General features: G+C 38.3%; 1 long non-coding RNA gene across 1 annotated transcript; it reads right to left on the bottom strand.

The window, feature by feature from the left end:
- Positions 1 to 550: 550 nt before the first annotated feature.
- On the bottom strand, positions 551 to 21,006 carry LOC130645601 (uncharacterized). Its single transcript, XR_008982716.1, has 2 exons — positions 20,908 to 21,006; positions 551 to 2,698 (listed from the first exon to the last, which is right to left on the bottom strand). It is a non-coding gene; the product is annotated as an uncharacterized LOC130645601 (long non-coding RNA).
- Between the last annotated feature and the right edge of the window lie 2,312 nt (positions 21,007 to 23,318).

Below are 23,318 nucleotides of genomic sequence, written 5' to 3'. Positions count from 1 at the left end.
AATTTTACACAAGGCATAAAAAATTACAGCCATTTTGAGGAAGAAAAAATGTAGGAAGATTTTCTTAAACTGATTCTTGCTAGGCCTTTTTTAACACGCTAGGAAGAAATTTCAGAAAATCGAACTCAATCGAAGTCACACTTTGATTGAGCGCTCAATCTGGCATATGGTTGAATCCAGGATACATTATGTATATATATCGTTTTTTGAACAGCAGCAGAATTTTGATGAGCTCTAAAAAGTGCGACTTTATGGAACTAATTTTGGTCCAAAATCCCCAAAATAATTTCCTCAAATAATTTTTCCCGAAACAATTTATTCTTTTAAGGTAGCAATACTTTGCTGTTGGTAAAGTCGTATACCAATTCTTTCTAAACTATAAAGGTAGTGATACATTGAATCGACAAAACAGATCACATGTAAACTTGCGGATTTCAATTTTCGAACCAGCATAATGCTTTTGATAAAAATTTTGGATTATTTATGTTTTAAACAAAAAAACCTTGTTTTTGTATATCGTGTGTGCAATAAAAGGTGAGCTTGTTGAGTAAAAAAAAAAAAAGGCTGTACGGCGTTTTAAAAACATATCATTAGGAAAAGAAAAAGCAGAATTTATCAGTAATGGATGGCTTTTTGGAAATGTTAAGGGCACAAAATCTAAAAGCAAAAAAGACTTCTAAAGTATATAGTTTTTTGAAGCCTTTTTCACCCAGTATAAGTGCAAGCAGTGAGTCCACCATATACGAATTCAGTTTCAGTTAACTATTGTTTAAATCAATTTTGTTCAAAAAAATAATAAATAAGCAACTTTGAGATTCGTACAGCAAAATCTTGGTCATCATATAAAAGCGGTAATGCAGATACAGATATGAACTTATAGTAAATGAGAATTCTAAAGTTCAGCCAAAAATGAATAAAAAATGTAAATGTTAATATGAAGTTAAATTTCTGCCTAGCTACTTTCAGTCAGGCACCTTGAAAATTATGTAGCCATATTTACACCTTAGAGAGCTAACGAAGTGCTATGGTCAGGTGGGCAAACCTTTTACCAATTTCCAAGTTTTCCCTGGCTACACGTTTTGCAACCCAGTGCTTGCTAGCCAACCAATTCAGTAAAATACACATAACTAAATTGTTTGATTTTCTTCAAGTAAGCAGCAGCCTAAATAACATGATTGTATATTTATACATTTAGAAAACAATCAAGGGTAGTAATATGCGAGCAGTTTGTGTGTTGCGTATATGAGAGGAATCATAACAAACTCGCCGCACGTATCTGTGACGTAAAACGCCTAGCTCGCTTAGCTTTGCAAGGTTATATATAAAACTTTGGTTAATTGAGACAAATCTCATTAAATATTACACACAGAAAAACTGTGTATTGGAGGGTCACGTGACGAGGCCTCCTCCAGGGCCATGTTCGTATCGCCGTCCCAGGGTCAGAAAAGATACAAGATGCCCTGGGGACGAGGTTGGCAAAAGTGTTCAAAAACAAAATTTGGAATTTCGCGTATAGGTGAAAGCTTGGAGATAAATATAAAATGTATTTCTTCCTCTAAGGTAAAAGGCATACTTAAAATAAACTTCTGCTTTTAAATAATTTTTTCTTCAAAGTGAAATGCTCAGTTTTAAATGTTATAAAAACATATATTTGGGATACATATATATTTACGTATTATGAGTAACAGTAACAGAGCTATGCAACCAAATTAAATAGCACTGGAACAATTCAAGGAAAACTAAGCCAAGTCAAATAACCAAAAAATTAAGTATTTCTGCAAATATGCATGGTATGCATACAAATAACTACCCTTCTCTCTAAGTTTGTTTACTGTTGGAGATTTTTAAAACTTTTTGCAACAAGCTCGTCTTATTACCACAACAAGACAAACTTATTTCACGTTTATAATACACACCTAACGTAGCTACCAATAAAGAAATATTTGAGAACGGGCTGTTATATATAGTATATTATATAGTATTTTGTGTATATTGGGAAACAAAAGAAAAAAAATAATTGGGTTATCAAACGCGAAAAGGAAACATGCAGAGGTGCAGAGGAGAGAAAAGAATCTGCATACAACACTTAAAAAATAAAAAAACTCACTTCATACAAAATCTTTTTAATAAAAAAGGACAGAGAAGTCACAATAGCTTTAAGAACAATCATCGAAGGTAGATTAAAGAGAAAGTCTTGTGTATATTCAGACTGGACTTTGCAGTTCACGGGAACATCTTTTTGAACATATACACGTCTCATAAAACGCCCTAGTCAGGAGTCTCGACGCATATCTTGTTATCGGGTTGTACAATCCGCGCGCTCTGAATGGCCAAAAAGATTGCATAAATTACTACAAAATAGCTATACGGACACGAGTTTTCTCAACATTATTTATTTTTTATCTGCTTATAATAAAGGTGGCCTATATTTCTTATGATAGAAAAAGGAAGAGGTGTTCTTTAACGATGTAATTTTCTTTCTAATGGTATGTAAAAACGTCTATTTACAAATTGGGTTCATCGTCAAAATCACAAAACAGATCAACACATTTCTAGGCTCGTCTTTTTTCGGCTCTCACGCATCGTCGTTATCGTCTTCTTCGCCAGTAACTCGGTTATAAGCATTCCGCTTCTCTTCATCAATTCTGCAAACGGCGTCCAAATGCAAAGCTAACAAGAAGACATGCGTCTTTAACATCTGCGCGGAAAGAGAAATCAAATGGTCATACGTACGCCAATTCGCTGCTTCGGAGAGCGTGCAGTATGTAATATAAAATTCATTATGTAATGCATATAAAGCATTCATGATACATAAAGACCGTTTTGCATTTAGGGTGCACATTATTTTATGAACGTACGTAGGATACAATGGATCAAATCAGTCTTCTTGGCTAAGCAAAGATTAATTTTTGAGAATGACGGCTGGATGAGGATTAAGAAACGCGGCCATACTCTAGCCTACTCAGAGACTGTGCGCCGTTCAACTTTGATGAAAAGAGGGGACTGGGAACTATAACATTATTAGCATCTTCTGGGAGGCAAATCGTTAATGCGCATGCGTACTATTTTCAAAAAATCTAAGACACCAGTGTTTGAAAATCGATGAAAGAAGCGAAGCGCGTTGGGTCTACAGGTAGGCTAAAAACAAATACACTATTCAATCGCGCCCCTGCTCCCCTATCTGTGTGAAGCTCAGAAAGGGACCGCGATGTTACACTAATAGACTCGGTGCGCCTTGCAAAAACTCTCAAAAATCACTCAATTATTTTTGGCTCAAAAGAGATGCCGTGCTATTGGAGATATCAACAGACACCAACATAAGCCACAAGACTCATCTGTACAACTCACTTCAGTTATTTTAATAATGAGCACTAACAAAATATAAAAAGAGTTTCACAAGAAATCAACATTGTCGTACAAGTCTGATTCACAAAAGTTTGATAGTTTTTCTCAATGCTATTGAAGACATGTCATTTGCAAACAAAGAAATAGTGGTGCGCAAAGCATTGATTGTTTGAATACGCTCACAGAAGAATTATAAAAAAGAAATTATATATAAAGAAGGCAAATACCTTTCAAGAAAACAAAATAACAACATAAAATGTCCAATGTCAAAAGTTTCAAGTTTACTAGTCCACTGGTTCACTGTTTGATACCAAAACACGTATTTCTATTGTTGCAAATTATAGTTCATACATTATCAGACCACATAAGCACGACCAACTCGTCATCATAAGCAGGAATAGCCATCCTTTTTAATCAAACTACGCTCTGACTTGCAAATACTTTCTTATCTTTTCCACACTTGGATTCGACCATGTGAGGAACTTTTCCGACGTCTGGTTTGTGCAGAGTTTACGCTTCTCAAAAACAAGGTCCTAGGAATGACTTTGCTAACTTCAAAATGGTAGCTTAAAACTTAACTGTCATAGAATAGGACGCCTATTTCAAACATATGCGTGTAAACACGCAGATAAGTAAGGTAGGGTCTTGATCGACCAAGGGATCAATATCATGGAAAGGATCTATCGTCGGTAGCTTACTTAATCCAAGTACAGTATATTCCAGTAGCTTTCCATCCCTTAATGATGATATCTTTACCATCGGCTGATGTTATGTAGTTGTAAAAGGCGATCACCCAACCAGCATGCAAAGGCTTCAATGTTGTCTCTTTTTATATCGGGAGGGCGAGCCAAGTGAGGGAGAGTCAAGAAATAACTTAAAACCAGCAAATTGTTTTTAAATTTTAGTGGATAAATTTTCGCGAATCGACAATTTAGAAAGTTTGTACTGAATAAACTTTCGCCAATGGCCATTTTTGAAAGTTTTGCTATACAAAGTTTTCCGAAAAAAGCCAAAAAAAACGCGAAATTTGCGAAAGTTTCTCTCGCGAAAGTTTCTCCGAATAAAGTAAATAAAAAGACATAAATACTTCAATTAGCTATTTAAAAGTTTTTGAGCTACGCGGGTATGATTTTAAAAAACATCGAGAATGAGCAATGTGGAGCGGACTTTATATTGCAGCTTTTGCTATGTGATTGGTTATACAAGCAAAGAGTTCTGGCACCAGCATTGTTAGATAGGGAGTTAGATAGCAGAAGCCAACAATGTTTTTACATAAACTTCCACGCAGCCTGGAAGTTCACTTTAAGTTCGTCGGTTATGATTTAGGTATCTTTCTATGCAAGTTTAATTATTATTTTATTTTTGTGTTTTTGTTTGGCTAGCTTAATTTTAGAAATAAAGTATAATCCTCTCCGTAACTTTGTACGAAAGCAGGAAAGATTATTTTTCTTATAATTTCGAAATATTTATTACATTGCCATGGCTAACTAATCAACTTAAGTTCGCCTACACATCGAGCTAATTTCATATTTGTTGTTGAATGCGTTTATTTTGAAGATTATTTTGTTTTAGCTACAATTGCGGGCAAAAAATTTAGTATAAAAACTAATTTTCCTGTGTTTCCGCAAACAAATTCAAAAATCCTATATTGCAGAAAAATTAGCTTCCGGTTACCTGGTTCCGGTTATGTGTCCGCAACAGCTTGAGAAGGAAGCTCGCACTTATCAACACTGAAAACAGAGGCAGGGGTAAAAAGAAAGAACGCAACGGTACATTTTTGGTTGTTGTAATAATTTTTGTCCGGGATTGTAGTGTTGTCGCCCAACTCAGTGGCAAAAGCAGCCGATATAAAAAAGGAATTGTCAAGTTGAAAAAGGATGAAACGTCAAAGCTGGAAAAAAAATTTTTTACTTATATACGTTTTCGATTTGTAGTGCATTCTCAATATTTGGAGTGCTATTCTTAATTCTTGGAGTTGGAGTGCAAAATTTGGAATACAATTCTGAATATTTGTAATGCAATTCTAAATATTTGGAGTGTAATTCTCAATATTTAGTGTGCAATTCTAAATACCTCCAATACCTCGTTCAATATGTCGCATATTTTTCTCATTCTTCAACCTTGCCTAAGCTCGCCCAAAGGCCCGTAAAATAATTTTCCCCAAAAGTCGATTGACTCAAAAATATATATAAGTCATATGGGACCCACAGGTTATGAAATGGTGCGATATGCTCAACGTTAAGATTATTCTTTTCCCTCAGAATTTTATTATTCTCTAAAATGTAGATTTTTGTATTTAAAACATTCGTGCAGATAACTTTAGGAGAAAATCTTAAATGTAGTTTTTATCCTGCGAATTATCAGTATAAAACTTTTTATTTATTACATAGCGCAATATTTTTACCCTGGCATTTATTAACACATTACTTCTTTATGGCTTTGTTTAATTCTTTTTTGTTGCAGAAATGTTACTTGTGAGGTGTCTCTTTAAAGTATAATTTTACTATTAGCTCATTATATATGTTATACTTATATTATACTTATTATATATGGACAAATGATGACAAGATGTCATGATAAATGTTTCTTTAAATTTCGTCTTATTGGTCCTAAAAATACACCAAATAATCGTTGTTATAATTTTGCTGTGACATTATTTAATCGGTATTGTAGCGTTGTTTCCATGTCATTTTCGTAAACTTTGTCGCTATTTTTATTCGAAACCATGCAAGGTCAGCGCAACGTCACAAAACGACGTTGTTACAGGGGGAATTCGTTGTTTTCTTTTCCACCAATAAGAACACGAACTGCATTTTGGTCTTCGTAGTTCACCTTAAATAAAGATCACTCATATGATATGCTCCCTGATTACAAAGTAATAACATTATCTGGATGCTCGTCGTTGAGCTTGCGAGATAAAGAAATGTATGTTCTAGCACAGTTGCGTATGCGCACACGTCACAACAAATCCAGTGCCATCCAGCACCAAATGTAGTGACATCATCAAAAATCATACAAATAGGAGTCCAAAATTTCTAGCACAATTCCTAAAAGTCTACGCATATCAAGGGTAAGTCCCTATCATACAAAAATGACTAGGGGAATTCCCTAAAAAATCAACGCATGCGCAGTCAAAAGGGGGATAACTGTGTTAGTTTTGAGCAGAATGAAATCTTCTGACGGCCTTAAAATCCATACAATAAAGAAATGAATACATATACCGTGAAGCAATTACGTGATGAAGCTAAAAGCCGTGGACTTACGGGGTATTATAGGCTACGCAAGGCTGAATTGATTTCTTTATTGGATGTATCACAATACGCCCGGAGATCACCCAAAAGGGTTCCAGTTAAACCAACATCGGAGGATATGCTGCAGTATGCTTGGAGGCCACCTAAACAACCAGCCAGGCCTATAGTACCAGGGGATATGGATATTTTCGAAAGGCAGGAGATGGCCAAGACACGTCCAACTTTTGGAGGTAAAATCAAGGAATGGTATAACTGAGTATTGCCACCATCCGTGATGGACCTATTCGAGAAACAGGAACTATCGAAAAATCGTTCTGTTGTAAGGGATGGTATGAAGGGACTTTATAATTAGCTTGTGGATGCTGTTCCAAACCTATAAAAGAGGGGGTAAAGAGTACCTATGCAGCATTTAAACGTACGGTTATGGGGATCTATAATGGGACAGCCAACACGGGGCCTATACTTCATGACGATGTAGAAAAAGAGGCCGAGGAGGACTATCTATATGAACAGCCGGGCAAGATTTTATACCTCATGAACATAAACATGCTCTCCACAGGACCTTCCGAAGTTTCCGCATTCCCGGTATAGGAGGGGCCGACGTTGACGGGTATATAGGGATGGTGCAACCCAACGTGAAAAACTTGGTTGAGGGGCAGGTAGAAGATATTGGGTCGGCAAAGATACAGCTGTCGCAATGGATTATGTGGAAGAAGAAGACGAACTCTGAGGAGGCCAACGATGAGTACATTGAGGTGAAGAAGGTCTCCCATAGTAATATGACTTCAGTATAGCGACATAGACGATGTGTTAGATATGATGTTTGCTTAAATCAAAACAGGTGTGAAACATCCAGCACTACCCCAAAGTGGTCGATGTAGACTTCCACAAATTGAGGCTAACAATGGGCTCATCGCACATCGAACTACCTAAGTGGATAGCCTCAAAGAAGGCCGTTATTAACCCAGTGAATGAAGATGAGGAGTGTTTCAGGTGGAGTATGATAGCATCCATACATCATGAGGAGATAGGGAAGAACCCAAATTGAATATCTCAGATGAAACCCTATGTAGACCTATACAATTGCGATGGTATGGAGTTCCCTACAAGTATCAAGGACATTTCCAAGTTTGAAAAGAATAACCCTGACATTGTGGTAAACATATTGTACGTAATGGGGAAGAAGATCAACATTTTACGTCGATCTGAGTACAACATTAGACGCAACAAGCAGGTTAATCTGTTACTTATAGCAGATGAGAAAAAGACCCACTATACAGCCGTCAAAAGTCTATCGCGACTCCTAGGTAGCAATACCTCGAAAAATACAGCAAAAATGCACTTCTGCCTAAACTGTCTACAGGCCTTCAACACGGTTGAATCGAGGGATAAACATTATGGCTACTGCAGGGATCACGAGGCAGTAACGATCACAATGCCAACAGAGGCTGAAAAATGGCTATATTATAGGGATGAACAACAGCAATTGAAGGTACCCTTTGCCATCTATGCAGATTTCGAGAGTCTACTCATCCCAGCAGAAGATGCAAGAGGTAAAAAGACCAAGAAGCTGAGCAAGCACGCACCATCCGGCTGGTGTACCTATAGTACGTTTGCCTATCGGGATGTACCAGATCCTCTAACAGTCTACAGGGGTGAGGACTGTGTGACGAAGTTCGTTAACCACCTAGAGGATGAAGTAAAGAGACTATATTATACCTACCCGCAGCAGGATATGCTGCCTCTAACAGAGGTCCTGGAAAGGGAGCACAACAAGGCCACGCACTGCCATATCTGCCTAAAACCCTTTGACGATTGCAAAAATAACCTTAAAGTTTAGGACCATTGTCACTATACCGGATTATATAGGGGTGCGGCGCATAACAACTGTAATCTAAAATACAAGATACCCAGCCACATCCCTGTCATCTTCCATAACCTTTCAGGGTATTATGCTCATCTCTTCATACGGGAACTTGAGGAAAAATACGACACGCAGGACATTGGGTGCATGGCAGAGAATGCTGAGAAATATATCAGTTTCATGGCATCAAGCCCTGAACAATTGGCAGGCAACCTCATTGGTACAAACGCCGCAGGTATGAAGTGTAAGCAGTGTGAAAATACCTGCCTCAAATTCCAGGCCAAAGACGCCGAAAACATGGCAATGTTTTGGTGTAAAAATTGCGGCTCAAATACAACGAAGCAGCTTAATCAGGACTGGGTAAAAGCAAACGTACCATCCATGGCAAGGTTCATCGACAAAGATGATACCTTCAGGCTGATGCTTCGAAAAGGCGTGTATCCGTATGAATAAATGGATGGATGGCAATGATTTGAGGAGTCGGAGCTACCTCCCAAAAAGGCCTTCTACAGCAAGCTGAATATAAAGGAGATCAGCGATAATGACCATGAATATGCCAAAAAAGTATGGAATCTCATTACCCCAGAGGTGATATCGTCACCATGAGGGACTACCATGACATCTATCTGACCATAGACGTCCTGCTATTAGCTGACGTCTTCAAGACATTTCGAGGCGTGTGCTTGACGAACTACAAGCTTGATCCTGCGCGCTTTTACATTGCACCCGGATTAGCCTGGAAAGCAGCACTCAAATGTACAGGGATCAGGTTAGAGATTCTTACAGACCCCTACATGCTCCTAATGTTCGAGAAGGGTATTCGAGGATGTATAACCCAGGCTGTACACCAGTATGCCAAAGCAAATAATAAGTACATGGGAGACCAGTACGATTCGGGGGTTGAATCCTCCTACCTACAGTATTTCGACGCAAACAACCTATAGGGATGGGCGATGTGTCAAGATCTGCCAACAAACGGCTTCAAATGGGTGTCAAACGTTAAGGCATTTGCCGAAAGGCGGATTGGGAAGCTCGTTGAAGACGATAGGCATGGATATATCCTGGAGGTTGATATCGATTACCGGAAGGACTACACGACAGGTTTAAGGGGTACATCGATCCCAACACAAGGCTGAAAACGGATGCCAAAATCGAGTTTGAAAAGGACTTGTAAAAGTTATGAATTTACGCGTGTTCGGCAAGACCATGGAAAATATCCAGAACCACCGCAACATCCAGCTGGTTACCAATAAGTACAAGTATACGAAACTAGTAATGAAACCAAACTTCAAGGGCGGAAGCTGGTTTAGCAAAAACCTGGTAGGTGTTGAGATGGGCAAGACCGAGGTCAAGATAAAGGCCAGGCTATATTGGACATGTCAAAGTTAGTCATGTAAGAGTTTCACTATGATTTCATGCAACCCAAATACGGTTCTAAAATACAGCTCTGCTATATAAACAGCTCTGTGTACCATATACGAATAGAGGACTTTTATAGGGATATCGCGCAGGATGTTGAAGCACGCTTCGATACAAGTGCATATAATGCGGATGTTGGAAGGCCTCTCCCATTAGTCAAGAACAAGAAGGTGGTAGGCTTGATGAAAGAAGAGCTGGGTGGCAAAATCATGACTGAATTCATCACCCTAAGGGTCAAGCTATATGCCTATAAGAGCCTTACAAAAGATGGCGGTGACAAGAAAGCGAAGGGCGTGAAGAGATGCGTAACCAAAAAATCCATCACCTTCGACGACTATCAGCGGTGTCTGGAAGAGGGTGTTGACCTCTACAAGAGCCAAGTCTTAATTTAAAACAAGGGCCATCAAATATACACGTAATAGGTGAACAAGCTAGCACTTAGCAGGGCGGATGACAAACGGATCGTACAACAAGATCAAATTACGACATTTGCCCGTAGCCATCACCGCCTGGCATCTACCCAGAAATAAAATGGACATATGCCTACTAACCGCTATACTTCCACCCTATACCACGATGGCTTACATACTTTTTCGTTATAAACGACTACTAATAAAGATATCTGATATTGCACAAGTATTCGACACGGCCTCAGAATCTTTTGAAAATATTGAAAACCTATCGATAAGCGCCAGGTCCTGAAAGAGGCCCTGCGCAAAGGCAAAGGACATCTACTACCCGGGAAATGTACAAAAGGGTCCATTGATAGGGCCCCTGATGAAGAAATAGACAAAGTCCATACTGATTACGTACAACGAGAAATCCATGAGAAAGGGGAGAAAACAGCTAGGGCACTGTCCACTCACGTAATTAGTCTGTATGCTAGCATGATTGGGAATTTTGTATAAATCGACAATGTAGACGAATTACGTCAAGATATAGAGAAAGATCGTATAATCCGGGACTTCTTCTGAGATCAGTTCCGTACAGTCGATGGACAATGTATACATCTATAGAGCCTTAGCCGTGCTTGCTATAGATGTCGGAGTTTGGTATAAATTGGGAGAGGTAAAAATAAATCTAACAACCCGGCGGCCCATGCAAAGCTTCAGCAACATGGCAAAACTAAGCCTCAGATCGATATTTTCAAAATGCAGTAATAATAAATGACATGGACATGTTGTACGAGACAGTTGTGAGCCTTGGGACACCAACGACGTCTTTAAGATGGTGGTCTATTTTGCAGCAGGCCGGGTGAGTCGTGAAATGGCAATGATGCAGACTGCCATCGGGGGAGCTCCTAAAATCAATGAATAACGTATATCGTTTATTGAAAAGTTAGCCTATGGTCACATTCAAGTCATGGCTACTGAAATGGTTCACGACCTGTTCGAGGTGGTCCTTGGGAAGCATGGCATGGCCATACAGTTTATTAGGCTCCCCCTTGACAGTGACGCTGCTCTTTTCAATTTTTGGGTTGTAAAAGACCTCGTTAACGCCGGCGTAAGCCTTAACCTTCCCGGGGTCTATGAAGAGTAGTAAGACGCCTTCGAGACTTTTAGCAGGAGTATCAATCTGTAAATTGCATGAGGTATCTGTATTTTTCCTGGTGACAACCTTGCTACGGAGTATTCTTTCGTAAGACAAAGCGAGTCTTGAAAACCTTGACATCATAGCGCTTTCCAGGCCTTCATGGGTAATCTTGTCAAACTTTAGCCTAATGTTGGTAATCTTGTACGCAGCATCGGCTGCCTGGGCCGCGGTAGACCCCGAGGCTGCCGTCCCTGCATCTTTGATCACATCGGCATGTGCAGCAAAATGTAAGACAAACTGCAACCTGTCGTATAATCCTGATTAATAGAAGGGAAAATCTCTTGTCAACTCAAACATTTTTCCCAATGGGATGAAAGTGTTGTTATATGCCGCAATAATAGCCTTCTCTTCATCGGTCCCCACGTTGTCGCTAGCACTGACCTGCAGGGCCTTGATGGTCCCGTCATTTTGGTTGATGCCTTCGAGGATGAGGTTGTTGTCACGATGGAACTTGGGTAGCCAGAGGTCCCTATGGACTGCCAGGGTATTGTAGCCGCTAATATTCTGAATTTCGTTACCATTCAAAATAATGCATAGACTTCGTACCACGCTTTTCCCTATTTTTCGACACGATTGTACGTTTGGCATTAGTCCCCGTCAACGCTAGGTCAAATAAGAGCTTGAGACTGCCAGGAAAGATGACATTATTCTGGGGTATGTTTGGGATATCCACATACAGATCTTCATTCTTGTTTATTGTGCTTGGTATGTGGCTTATCTGAACCCTCTGTTTCCTCCCCTTAATACCAAAGAGCTGCTTCGTCCCTGCATATGGGTCTAGCGTCGTTCCAAATGCACTCATGTTTATTATGTTTAGGGGAAATTTTATATGATGCCAACTAATGCAGTATTTGTACCTGACATTGATATTGATGATAAGGAGGATGAGGCCTATCCAGATAAACTTGATGATACTACGTCAAAACTCCATGGAACGCCAAAACTCCCTGGAACTTCAACGCCTTCAACAGAACAACAGCAGGGGGATACGTTTTCAGGGCAGAGGCAAAAGCTACTAAAATCAAAGATCGGTGGCTTTTACAATCATCTTACGGAGAAGTTGGGTTTACCTAATGCGAGATATTATGATGCCTTCAGGGTCGATGAAGGGAATCAACTTATTGTTAAAGAGATAGTGAAAGGGAAAAAAACCTTCAAGGATATAGTGATTACGAATTAAGATGGTACCTTAAAAACCGTTGGCCAGATACAAACGTTGCTAGGTAGCAATCGTCTGCAAGCCCTGGGTTTTTTCGACTATGTTACACCCAATTCAGGGCCCAGAACCTCCTTAAAAAGTATAGCAAAGTAGAGAAGGAGGTTGAGAACGCTGAAAAGTTTGAGATGAAATCGTTAGAGGAGATCGACGAATTTGTAGATGACACGGAGAGCCTTATGCAAGACACTTCGATTGCCGGGCCTGATGAAGGTGGCATCACCGAACGTGAAAGAAGGGGGCTTGACCTCGAACTTCAGACATTAAAGGGTAACTTGAAAAAATTGAAAAACAAGATGATTCTTAACGACAGCGAGATTAACAAAGCAGAGGGCAAGGTAAAAGAACTTGAGAAGCAGAAGGCTGGGCAGACGAAGGACAATAAGCTAATCTTGAAAGGGAAATAGAAAAGATGAAGAAAGAGATTAAAGATCTGAACGATAAAAAGAAGGTCATAAGGGAAGCACATGGCATACTATCCACTGACATACACCCACAGCTGAGACACATCAAAGACACGCTGTTGAAAATCGCTGAAGATAACACATCTTTGCTTGAGAAGCTTAAAATTTTGTTTAAGGAGCAGGGTATAACTATAGCGAGTATCGTCTCTGCTATCGGTCTACCGATAAGCACCATTGTACTTTCCGTTACAGGGGGTAGCGCCGGGGGTGCTACAAAAGGAAGTGTCGCAGCGGGTGCAGGAAAAGGCTTTGTAGAGAAGTAGCTGGAAAGATTGGGTAAATTTCTAAAGTAAAACATCTGTACATGGCCATCGCTGCAGCCTCTGGTTTTGTCGTGCTCTAAATGAGGAAATAAGCCTATTTAAGCCAGATGTAGGCAATGATGATCACAACCCCTGTCGTTATTAATGCAACCTTGGTATCCTCGTGTTGATTTTGTGGGGGTTGTTCAGGTATGGTAGGTGGTATGGTATGTTTTTGAGGTGTGTGTGGTATAGCCTGCATGGTATGATCGGGAGTATTTATGGGAGGTGTAATACCGGAGTTCGGGAATATTGCAACACTTTTTGGAATTTCGTGATGTCATGGCCTACATTTTCCTGGTGTTGTACCATGGTCTCAAACTTTTGCAATAGGATCTTCCTTGTTGTATAGTTGTCTGCACCGGACCCTAGAAGGGATGCCTTGACCCCTGCTTGAGACCCTAGTAACAAGACTACGTAGACCCTAATGCTCTCACTCAATTTGGTTAGACCTTCCGACGTTAGGCCTTGACTTGGGGCGATAATAACCTTGGCCCAATCCCGGTCAATTTGGGGCCACCATCTACCATTTGTCAACGACGACATGACGGCCTTGAAATTGTAGAAGGCATTAGCGTCTGCACCATACTCACGACAAACGGGCGTATCCGGAGGTTGAGTATGGGTTTTTGTACTGAGAAAAACCGTCATCACACGGCATGGGTACCTTCATTTTGGAAAGAATACGATGCATGTGGTAGTACACGTGAAATTTAAAGATGGAGTTGACAAGGGGTACAGAACCTGTCATGTGCTTGGCGGATATGCCTAGGGCTGTTGATGCAGAATGGGTAGCAAAATTAACCTGAATATTTCCGTAGTCCAAGGCCTGCCCTGTCCAGTCCACCATAACAGGGTCATTCAGCAAATTGGTGGGGATTATTATGGCATATTTGGTAAACTCGAGGAAGGCTACCTCAATATACGAGTCTGTACTCACGTACAGGCCCTGATGCTCCAAATTTGTAACACTAAGTTCCCATTCCCCCCTTTTACTTCTGTACTTTGCCTTACGGTTGTATGAGTATATGTTCATCCTTTCTTAAAACAAAGGATGAAACAACTGTATATTAGTGATATCGAAAAGCCTACTATATTTGAGGACTACCTGGGGCAGGACACTCGTATAGCTCTGAAATCCATCAGTATTCGACCTGCATGGCTGAACCTGTATAGTAATAACGACTTTACCATACGTAAAGTGGGGCCTGATCAGAGGGTGACTCGGATCAAGATTATGAATGGTTTGTACAGAATAGAGGATATCGCGACTATTGTCAATAGCCATGCGGAAGACAAGCTTTTTGTCTTGAAAAATTGACTCTGTAGGCTCCTTGTCAGCCATGGCTATACGGTGGTGATTAGCAGACCCCTACAGGAGCTCCTGGGCCTACCCTACGACCCTGTAAAAAAGTACTACACGGGCCGTGACCACGGTGCCTATTACAGGACCTGTACAGGTACAGACTCGTTTGTCTGCAGCTGAACGAAGACGACTGCCTACTGGATGGTAAGAAGTCTAAAATTCTATTCCTGCTTCCCACCAAAGAGTTAACGCTTGGGGGGACATGTTAACCTGGAATTTTGACACTCCTGTTTATCTTCCACTGAAAGGCTCTGCGGATCGTCTAGAGTTCATGTTAACGGACGTCTACCATCATGAAAAGAACGTTTCGTTCACCGGCCTAACTATATGCATTCTCATAGAATAAATGAGCGATATAGCTAAGCTGTACCCAAATTTACCGAGTGACCCACACAAGGCGCTGATATGCAGGATGAAGGCCAGGTCTTTAGACTTAAAAAAAAAGAGGAAATAGAGGTATATCTACGAGATGAAATCAAGGAGCGGAAAAGGCTTGCCAAGAAGTTTAGAATGCATAATACGTGGGTATGATTCTGTGACAACGGACGGCTTGATTACGTCGGGACTAGGAATTGGAGCTATAGCCTCAGGTTTAGGGGTCCCTTTGGCCTGTGCTAGGGGAGGACTCGCGATTACAGCCGGAATAGGTCAAACCGGTCTCCGGAACGCTTCAAAAAGGCTCCTTGTTAAATCCATGAAGGTATCAGGCTACTCGCAGAAAGTAAAATAAACTCTATTGTTTATCTAATCCCAAAAGCAATGGAAAATGGTGTGATTAGTGACTACGAGTACAGCCTGATAAGCCGTGGAAAGGAAAGGTACATGCTACTGAAAGAACAGATGCGACAGCGGTTTAATAGGATCGTGAATAGCATCAACGAACAAGAGCGTGCCCAGCTCGTTGCTAATGGTCGGGAACAAGGGAGGCAAGACGATTTAAAAAAAATTCAATCTGTGTAGTATGTATCCGGTACCTAGAGTCACCACCTAAGTATAAACCTTAATTTAGTATATGTTATAGGTCTTGTATGGCCTATAAAATATATGGTTTTTTAATCCTCGCCCAACAACCATTCTTTTTTAAAATCTTTATACCGGCATTCTATGATGTGTACCTGAGGGTAGTAGTTTTTACCTTGCACATACACCAATGAAATAGCTAGGATGGCACTGGCTTGGCAGGGTTCATCATAAGGTACTGGCATACCTTAGAATTTAGTCGTGATTGCATCCTTGTAGTGTTTAAGCTTTGCGTTCACAAAACGGTCCTTTTTCACAGGCTTCGTCGTCAATTGCTCAGAAATCAACTCCTCTACTTTGGACCAGATTTGGCGATACTTTCTTAACCCAATCAGGGTACTCTTCAAAATCTAGACTCATTGCCGGTACCGCATTTGTGTTGTACCGGATCACTCCATATGGGAACCAGATTTTAGTTGTAGCCCTGCGGGCTACCACAAGGTCTCGTGTATGGTACCCTACGATGTACCGTTGATCCTTACCCCCGTTAGCAGGAATGGGATCTGACACTGTCGGGTAGTCCATGTTGATATCGTTGATGTCCGTAAAAGAAGCAGCAAATGAGTAGAATAATTTAGGGTTGACAAGCTCATTCTCAAATTGTAGCATCTTCTTTATTGTATTTCAAACGACTTCAGAGAACTACACGTCATTGTACATACGCAACCACCCCCATTATACGTGATATATTCATGGTAACAATACCAGCACAACATGCCAATACCGGCCATAAAGGTCATCAATGCTGCTGTTCCAAAGATATCGAATTTTGAATGACAATTGATGCACATTTATTATACTAGTATCTAACATTGGTTTCTGCACCTACATATAGGACACGCTTTGTAGGGTATGGCCTGCGTTTTGAACTTGCTTGGCAAGAGCCTTAGAAAACAGGTATGATATTCAACGGCCTTGTTGCACATGTCCTGCGTCTTTAAATGATCCAGAATAAACCAAAATATATCATGGTCCTTTAGGAAAGCCTCGCTACACATATCCTGCGTCTTGAAATGGTATGGTACCCAAAATAGCATGCCTGGCATCTTTCCTACGGCCTTGCTTCACATGTCTTGCGTCTTGAGTTGATCTGTTACATTCATGAGCGCCCAGGGCTCCTCCTCAACGGCTTTCCGAAGATTACACCTACATATGGGACACATGTTGTCGCGTATGTGTTATGTTCCGGGCCCGTTGGGGATATACTTGGATAGCCATAAATACTTTGCAAGAGCAGCCGTGGATACTTTTCAACAGCCTCCTTGCATATGTCATGTGTCTTAAACCGGTCTGGCACGTGCCTTAGCAGATCGGGCTCCTCCTCAACGGCTTTGTTGCACATGTCTTGCGTCTTGAACTTGTCGGGGGCATATTTGAGCACCGGTTAGTACTTTTCAGCGGCCTTGTTGCACATTTCCTGCATTTTGAATTGATCCGGCATGAGCCCGAGGACATGGAGATTATTTTCAACAGCTTCATTACACATGCCTCGCCTTGACGACCTTTTTGGGACATATTTGAATAGGTAGGGATGCATTTCAACGGCTTTGTTGCACATGTCCCGCGTCTTGAACCTAACCGGGGCATATTTGAGTAGATGGTTCTCCTCATCAACGACCTTATTGCATATGTCCTGCGTCTTAGCATGGTCTGGAATACTGTGAAACCAACTTAACTTTATTATACTTCAACAAAGTCCGAAGATTACACAGTTATTACCCTCTTGACTGCGCATGCGTTGATCATTTAGGGAATTCCCCTACTCATTTTTGTATAATAGGGACTTACCCTTGATATGCGTAGACCTTTAGGAATTGTGCTAGAAATTTTGGACTCCTATTTGTATTTTGATGACGTCACTACATTGCACTAATTATTAGGGATAACTCCTTGAATTCCATAGGTCAACATGGTATAGTGCTGGATGGTACTGGATTTGTTGTGGACGCCACTGTGTGCGCGCACGCGACTGTGCTAGAACATACATTTCCTTATCTCTGGTTGATATTGGTGGGAATTCAAGAAAAAATTGATGTCAAACAGAATTTTTCCACGGTCAAAAATTGCAAAATCTTCTGGACCCTTGTGAGTTCGAGTTAGAAAAACACCATATATCCAATTTTTTAAATTCTCAGTCTATTGGTTTTTGACTAGTATTAGAACTGATTATTCTATAATCTTAAAAACAAAAAAATTGAAATATTGCCAAAACTGTAAACAACATTTTAATTAAATAAGTTACCAAAGAAGACAGATTTAATAACTTAATTGGGAGAAAATACGTATGAAATTGTGAAACAACGATATTTATTCACGTCTATATGCATACCATCGCATAATTGCATTTTACGCCAATAAAAAAACAAGGATATACATCTTCGTCCGTCCCATAATCGAAATTTTGGTGACAGTAATAATCATGACTTCATTAAAAATTAGTAAAAAAAACAAGAAGAGGTTAATCTGTACCTTTTTTGAGTAATTTTGTTGCATGCAAAAAACTAGCTGACTGTGCAAATTTTTAATAAAGTGTTTCCTTCGCAGGGTCCCTTACGTTGTTAATGTTAACTGCTAAATTGTAGCGTCAGAGTTTTGTTGACCAACATATTTTATAGCAATCTTGATTTGATAACATTTTTGATAACAATGCTGACATATATAACACGTATCATAGGGACTATAGACTAATATTATTAACTTCCAAAATCTTATGAGTATACTAGTAACACCTGATTTCTAAAATATGGGCAAAAAAGGTAATGACTCTTCTGCGTCTCCCCCACTTCTCAGTGTCAACGGTCCTGGTCAATCATTTATATCACATATATTAGTCCACATAAATCGTTGTTACTACAAAAATTTTTTAAAAAAATGATTTATTACTATTAGCCGTTCAACATGTTTTTGTTATTGATTTTAACTCTGGTCTATTGTTTAATACAGGGACTCTAGATAAAACGAAACCCCGATACAGTAAGCATTTCCATATAACAAACCAAAGTCCATTCCCCTTGGATTTAGCCTTAATAAACTCTTATAAACCCTTTCTATATAACGAACCCCCAATATAGTGAACTGTCGATTTTACATACAAAATTTTTCGTCCACCGAACTAAAGAACCCTCGATATAAATGTAACAGAAACTCGGCAATATTTTCAAAGTTTTGTGCATTATTGGTATTAGTATTATGTTTCACAAACAAAACAGTTTAATGTCATCCAAATCGAACAATTCGAATCATAAAAACATTAGTAGAACATGCAGCAGAACAAAAACAAACCAAATTTTAAACTTTCAGATATCATCTTGTCAATAATATTTTCATCATTCATATTTTCTTATAGGAAATGCCTTGCGCAATGAAACAAGTGTTAGATTTCTAAGAGAAAATTCCCTAGGTTTATGGAAACGTTGCATATTGTGTGATGTAAACAAAAACTTAAAAATGCTGCTTGGATTCGAATTTGTTTCGATTTTGGATTGTATTCGAGTAGAGTTTTACTTGAGCACGTTAGACAATGCGTTGCACTCAACAGTTAAAAAAATACAGGATTTCAAATAATTGAGCCAAAAGTCCATTTTTAATTTTTATTTTTCGGTATAACGAACTCTCGATACACTCAACTTTTCTTCCGTTCCCTTCGCGGTTTGTTATACCGAGACTCTCCTGTATGTACAAAGTTAGGCTGAATTTAAATAAATATTGGTGCGTTGTTAAGTTATGTTCATGTCAACACAGTGGGTTCAGACGTAGGGTCAAAATCTTAGTCGTGTCTCATGGCTTAGTAAGATTTGACATGTTTTGCACAGTTTCTAAGCAAAGTCAAAATTTTTAAGAATGAAGACAGATAGGTGCAGTAATTCCGGGTTTCTGATTTCGTTTTGTTTATTCAGTGCCGGAACCAGCCTATTATTCGAAATGTAAAAAATGCGACATGCGTGCGCCTTTTTGTTCTGAAAAAAGTCACGTGCTACATTTCTCATAATGGTGTTCCTTCAAAAATTAAATGTACTCTCCTTAATGCAGTCTGCATAGCATTTTTTCATAGAGCACAACAACAACAACAACAACAACAACAAAAACAGCATATCGTGTGTGGCATTAAAAAAATATAATTTAAACCAAGGAAAAAAATCATAGAATTATAAATCCTAAAATCTGCTAAAATAGTCACTATCACATCACAGAGACAGCGTTTTTAAAGCCTGCTTTGCATTTGAAACTTCTTTGATAAGTGTCACGATAAAGCATTTCTTAGGGGGATTTGTATTTTTTACGAATTTGTTAAGTCAGTTCAATATTTAATGTGGTCCCTATAATAAAAGTAGCATTTTTCTGTCAGCCAAAACCATGCACAAAATATACAAGCTTGTGAAGTCTTCCCTGGTCTGATGAGAGTTTAAAGATATCAACTTGTTACGGTACTTTGAAGAACTTCAGTAGGCAAATAGCTGCTTGTATTCAATGACTTGTATATTTTATCACCTTTTACCAAATTTTATTCAAATCTCGTTGAGTCCATAAACTTACACGCCTAGCAATTGACCAAATTATTGAAAATAAATCATTACACATGCATTGCACTTTAAAAGTAAAAAAAACTTGTCGTCAAAAATGGCATGTTTACTGAAATTAGTGAAGCCGTAAAGAATGATAATCATTTCAGTTACATGTCTAACTTGAGTTTATACTTGAGTTTATATTTGATATATATATTTATATATATAGCTAATCCTTGTTAAAATGTTATTTTTCATCAAAGATGCCTTTCAAGTTGCACTTCTCGTTCAAATTTTTCAGTATTTTGTATAAATACGTTTTTCACTTACGCTATGGTGCATTGACAGTTGCACTTCTGAAATATGTGTCAGATTAAAAGGTAACACCGACAAACAGATGTTTTCCCCTCACAAAATAAGACCATCAAACACGAAGCAGCCAAAGTAGTGTTAGCACGGACGGAGTCGAAAATTTTTATTCAGATCAAAAACGGAATAGACAGCGAAAAAAAAATTCAGCTCAGCAAAAAGTAACACACAAAACATAAATTGTGCCAATACTTACTTATCTTTCTATACTTGGATTCAACTATGTGAGGAACTTGTCCTGTTGCGATGTCCGGTTTGTGCAGAGTTCAAAAACAGAGTCCTGGGAATGACTTTGTTAACTTCAAAATGGTAGCCTAAAACTTAACTTTCATAGAATAGGACGCTAAATTCAAACATATGCGTGTAAACACGCAGATAAATAACAGTATTGATAATAACAGGCCGTTGAAAAAAGAACGAGTTATAAATTTACTGTTCTGTTTGTTGGAGAAATGGACGCGCCAAATATTTCCGGCCATAGAAATAACATTCTGTTGTCGGTAACGGCGTCTTCTTCTCCGTTTTATCATTTCAATTGCCAGTAACAAGAGATAGTGCTTGTTCACAGCAGAAATTTTGAATAAGATTGATGCTTGATTTTTGTTTGTTTTTAGTTACCAGCGTTAAGGCGTTAAGGCGCAAGCGCAAACTGGGCGTTAATGCTACTTATTTGAAAACACATTTTTTGACCTTGCGGCAAGCGGCGTTAGCGTTAAGCTTGACGCTTTCTAACGCTTTCTTTTGGGTACCAGGCCTTAGGTATACGAATTCAACATAAAATATAAGGTAGGATTTGTTATTTGTTCATTTCTCATCTCAGCAAAACATCATTAACACAAATATGCTTTGAAACAGCCACTTCATTCATTACATAAAAGAAGTAAAAGCATTTCTTCCAGGAATTTAATTTTGTTAATCCATGGGAAAAACCACGGAGCTGACACGAAATTGCACTGTAATCAACTTTCACAAGATTGACATTCGTGTTTGCTATCTTATTTAGCAATCTTTAAAAATTCTAGTTTAAATTAAGAGCTTTAAAATTTTAATTACTGTCTTAAGACTTCTTACCAATGACCGTTTTTGTTTAAATAAAACACAAATAACTTCCTCGTATCCAGCGCGCACTATTGTGGTTATCGACGTGACATTTCTTTTTTGTAGAATGACCGTTCTTTGACTAATTGTCGAAATGTTCGGACAGCTTCAATAGGAACATAGGAAGGAAGCGTGTGCCTAAACGAAATTGATCGAATCGATCGACGTGAATCGATGTATAAGTATGGTTGCTTCCCAACTACTGTTTCGTTTACTTTAAAACCTGCCTTATACAAAAAACATGTCAATGATTTCGCGTGTGTCACAATATATTTTAAAAAGGGGTATACATGGCTAACATCCATTTAAATTTTTACCATTTTTCGATTTTTTTTCAGAAAGTCCTAACTTTTTATTAAAAACTAAATTTATCACAAAGTAACCTGAAATTGTTTACTATTTTCCTCTTTAGCTGGTTTAGGTGCAGAATGAATATTTTCCGGTTTTTACATAGTTCGCTAGAATAAAGTCCAAAAATTGCCTAACAATCCATTTTTCCCGATTTTCCGACCAAAATTCTCAGAAAGATTTCCCTCGACGAAAAAAGTTATCTTGTAAATTTCAAGTACTAAGGATAATCCCAACGAAAGTTATTATACATTCCGATTAAAAGGATTTTATAGAAATTTCTAGAAGTAGTAGCTCTGGAAGTTATGGAACCTAATTATTTGGCATCAGGTGCAGATAAATATAAAAACTCAGTAAGTATCATAACCATGCAGCATTGCAAGATTTTTGTTTTAATGGTGTTAGGTATCCAATTATGCCTTTTCTTGCAAGGCGTCAGAAGTGAAAAAGATATATTCATTGTTTTCTTGATCATAATAAATGCAATTGTAGTTAGGTTACCGCTAGCTGAACTTATATATTTTTTAACTTAATATATAATATAATATAATATAATATAATATAATATAATATAATATAATATAATATAATATAATATAATATAATATAATATAATATAATATAATATAATATAATATAATATAATATAATATAATATAATATAATATAATATAATATAATATAATATAATATAATATAATATAATATAATATAATATAATATAATATAATATAATATAATATAATATAATACAATATTAAGTAGATATACAATAGGTAAACATAGGTTATTGAGATTTATTAACCCCAGGTGATTTATATTCAACGACGCGCAGCGGAGTTGAATATAATATCACCGAGGGTTAATAAATCTAATAACCTATGTTTACCTATTGTATATATGTTTTATTATATACCCAAAAGAGATTGTTATAATTAATATTACTTATTTTGTTTTGTGTTTGTTTTGTTTTCGTTTCATTTTATAGTGTAGATCGAAACATTTTTTTGTGAAATCGACATGTTTTTGTTTCGATTTCTTTGTTTTGATGTTTTTGTAAAAAGAATTTTCTCGACAAAAAAGTTCCCGCCATTTCACGTGTTTGGAAATCGACCAATCAGAAAACGGACCACTAAGAAACAACCAATCACAGTTAATTAC

The sequence above is a fragment of the Hydractinia symbiolongicarpus genome, chromosome 5 (genome assembly GCF_029227915.1).
Source record: "Hydractinia symbiolongicarpus strain clone_291-10 chromosome 5, HSymV2.1, whole genome shotgun sequence".
Lineage (NCBI taxonomy): Eukaryota > Metazoa > Cnidaria > Hydrozoa > Anthoathecata > Hydractiniidae > Hydractinia > Hydractinia symbiolongicarpus.
The sequence above is the reverse complement of the archived record's forward strand: the minus strand, read 5'-3'. Positions and strand labels throughout refer to the sequence as shown.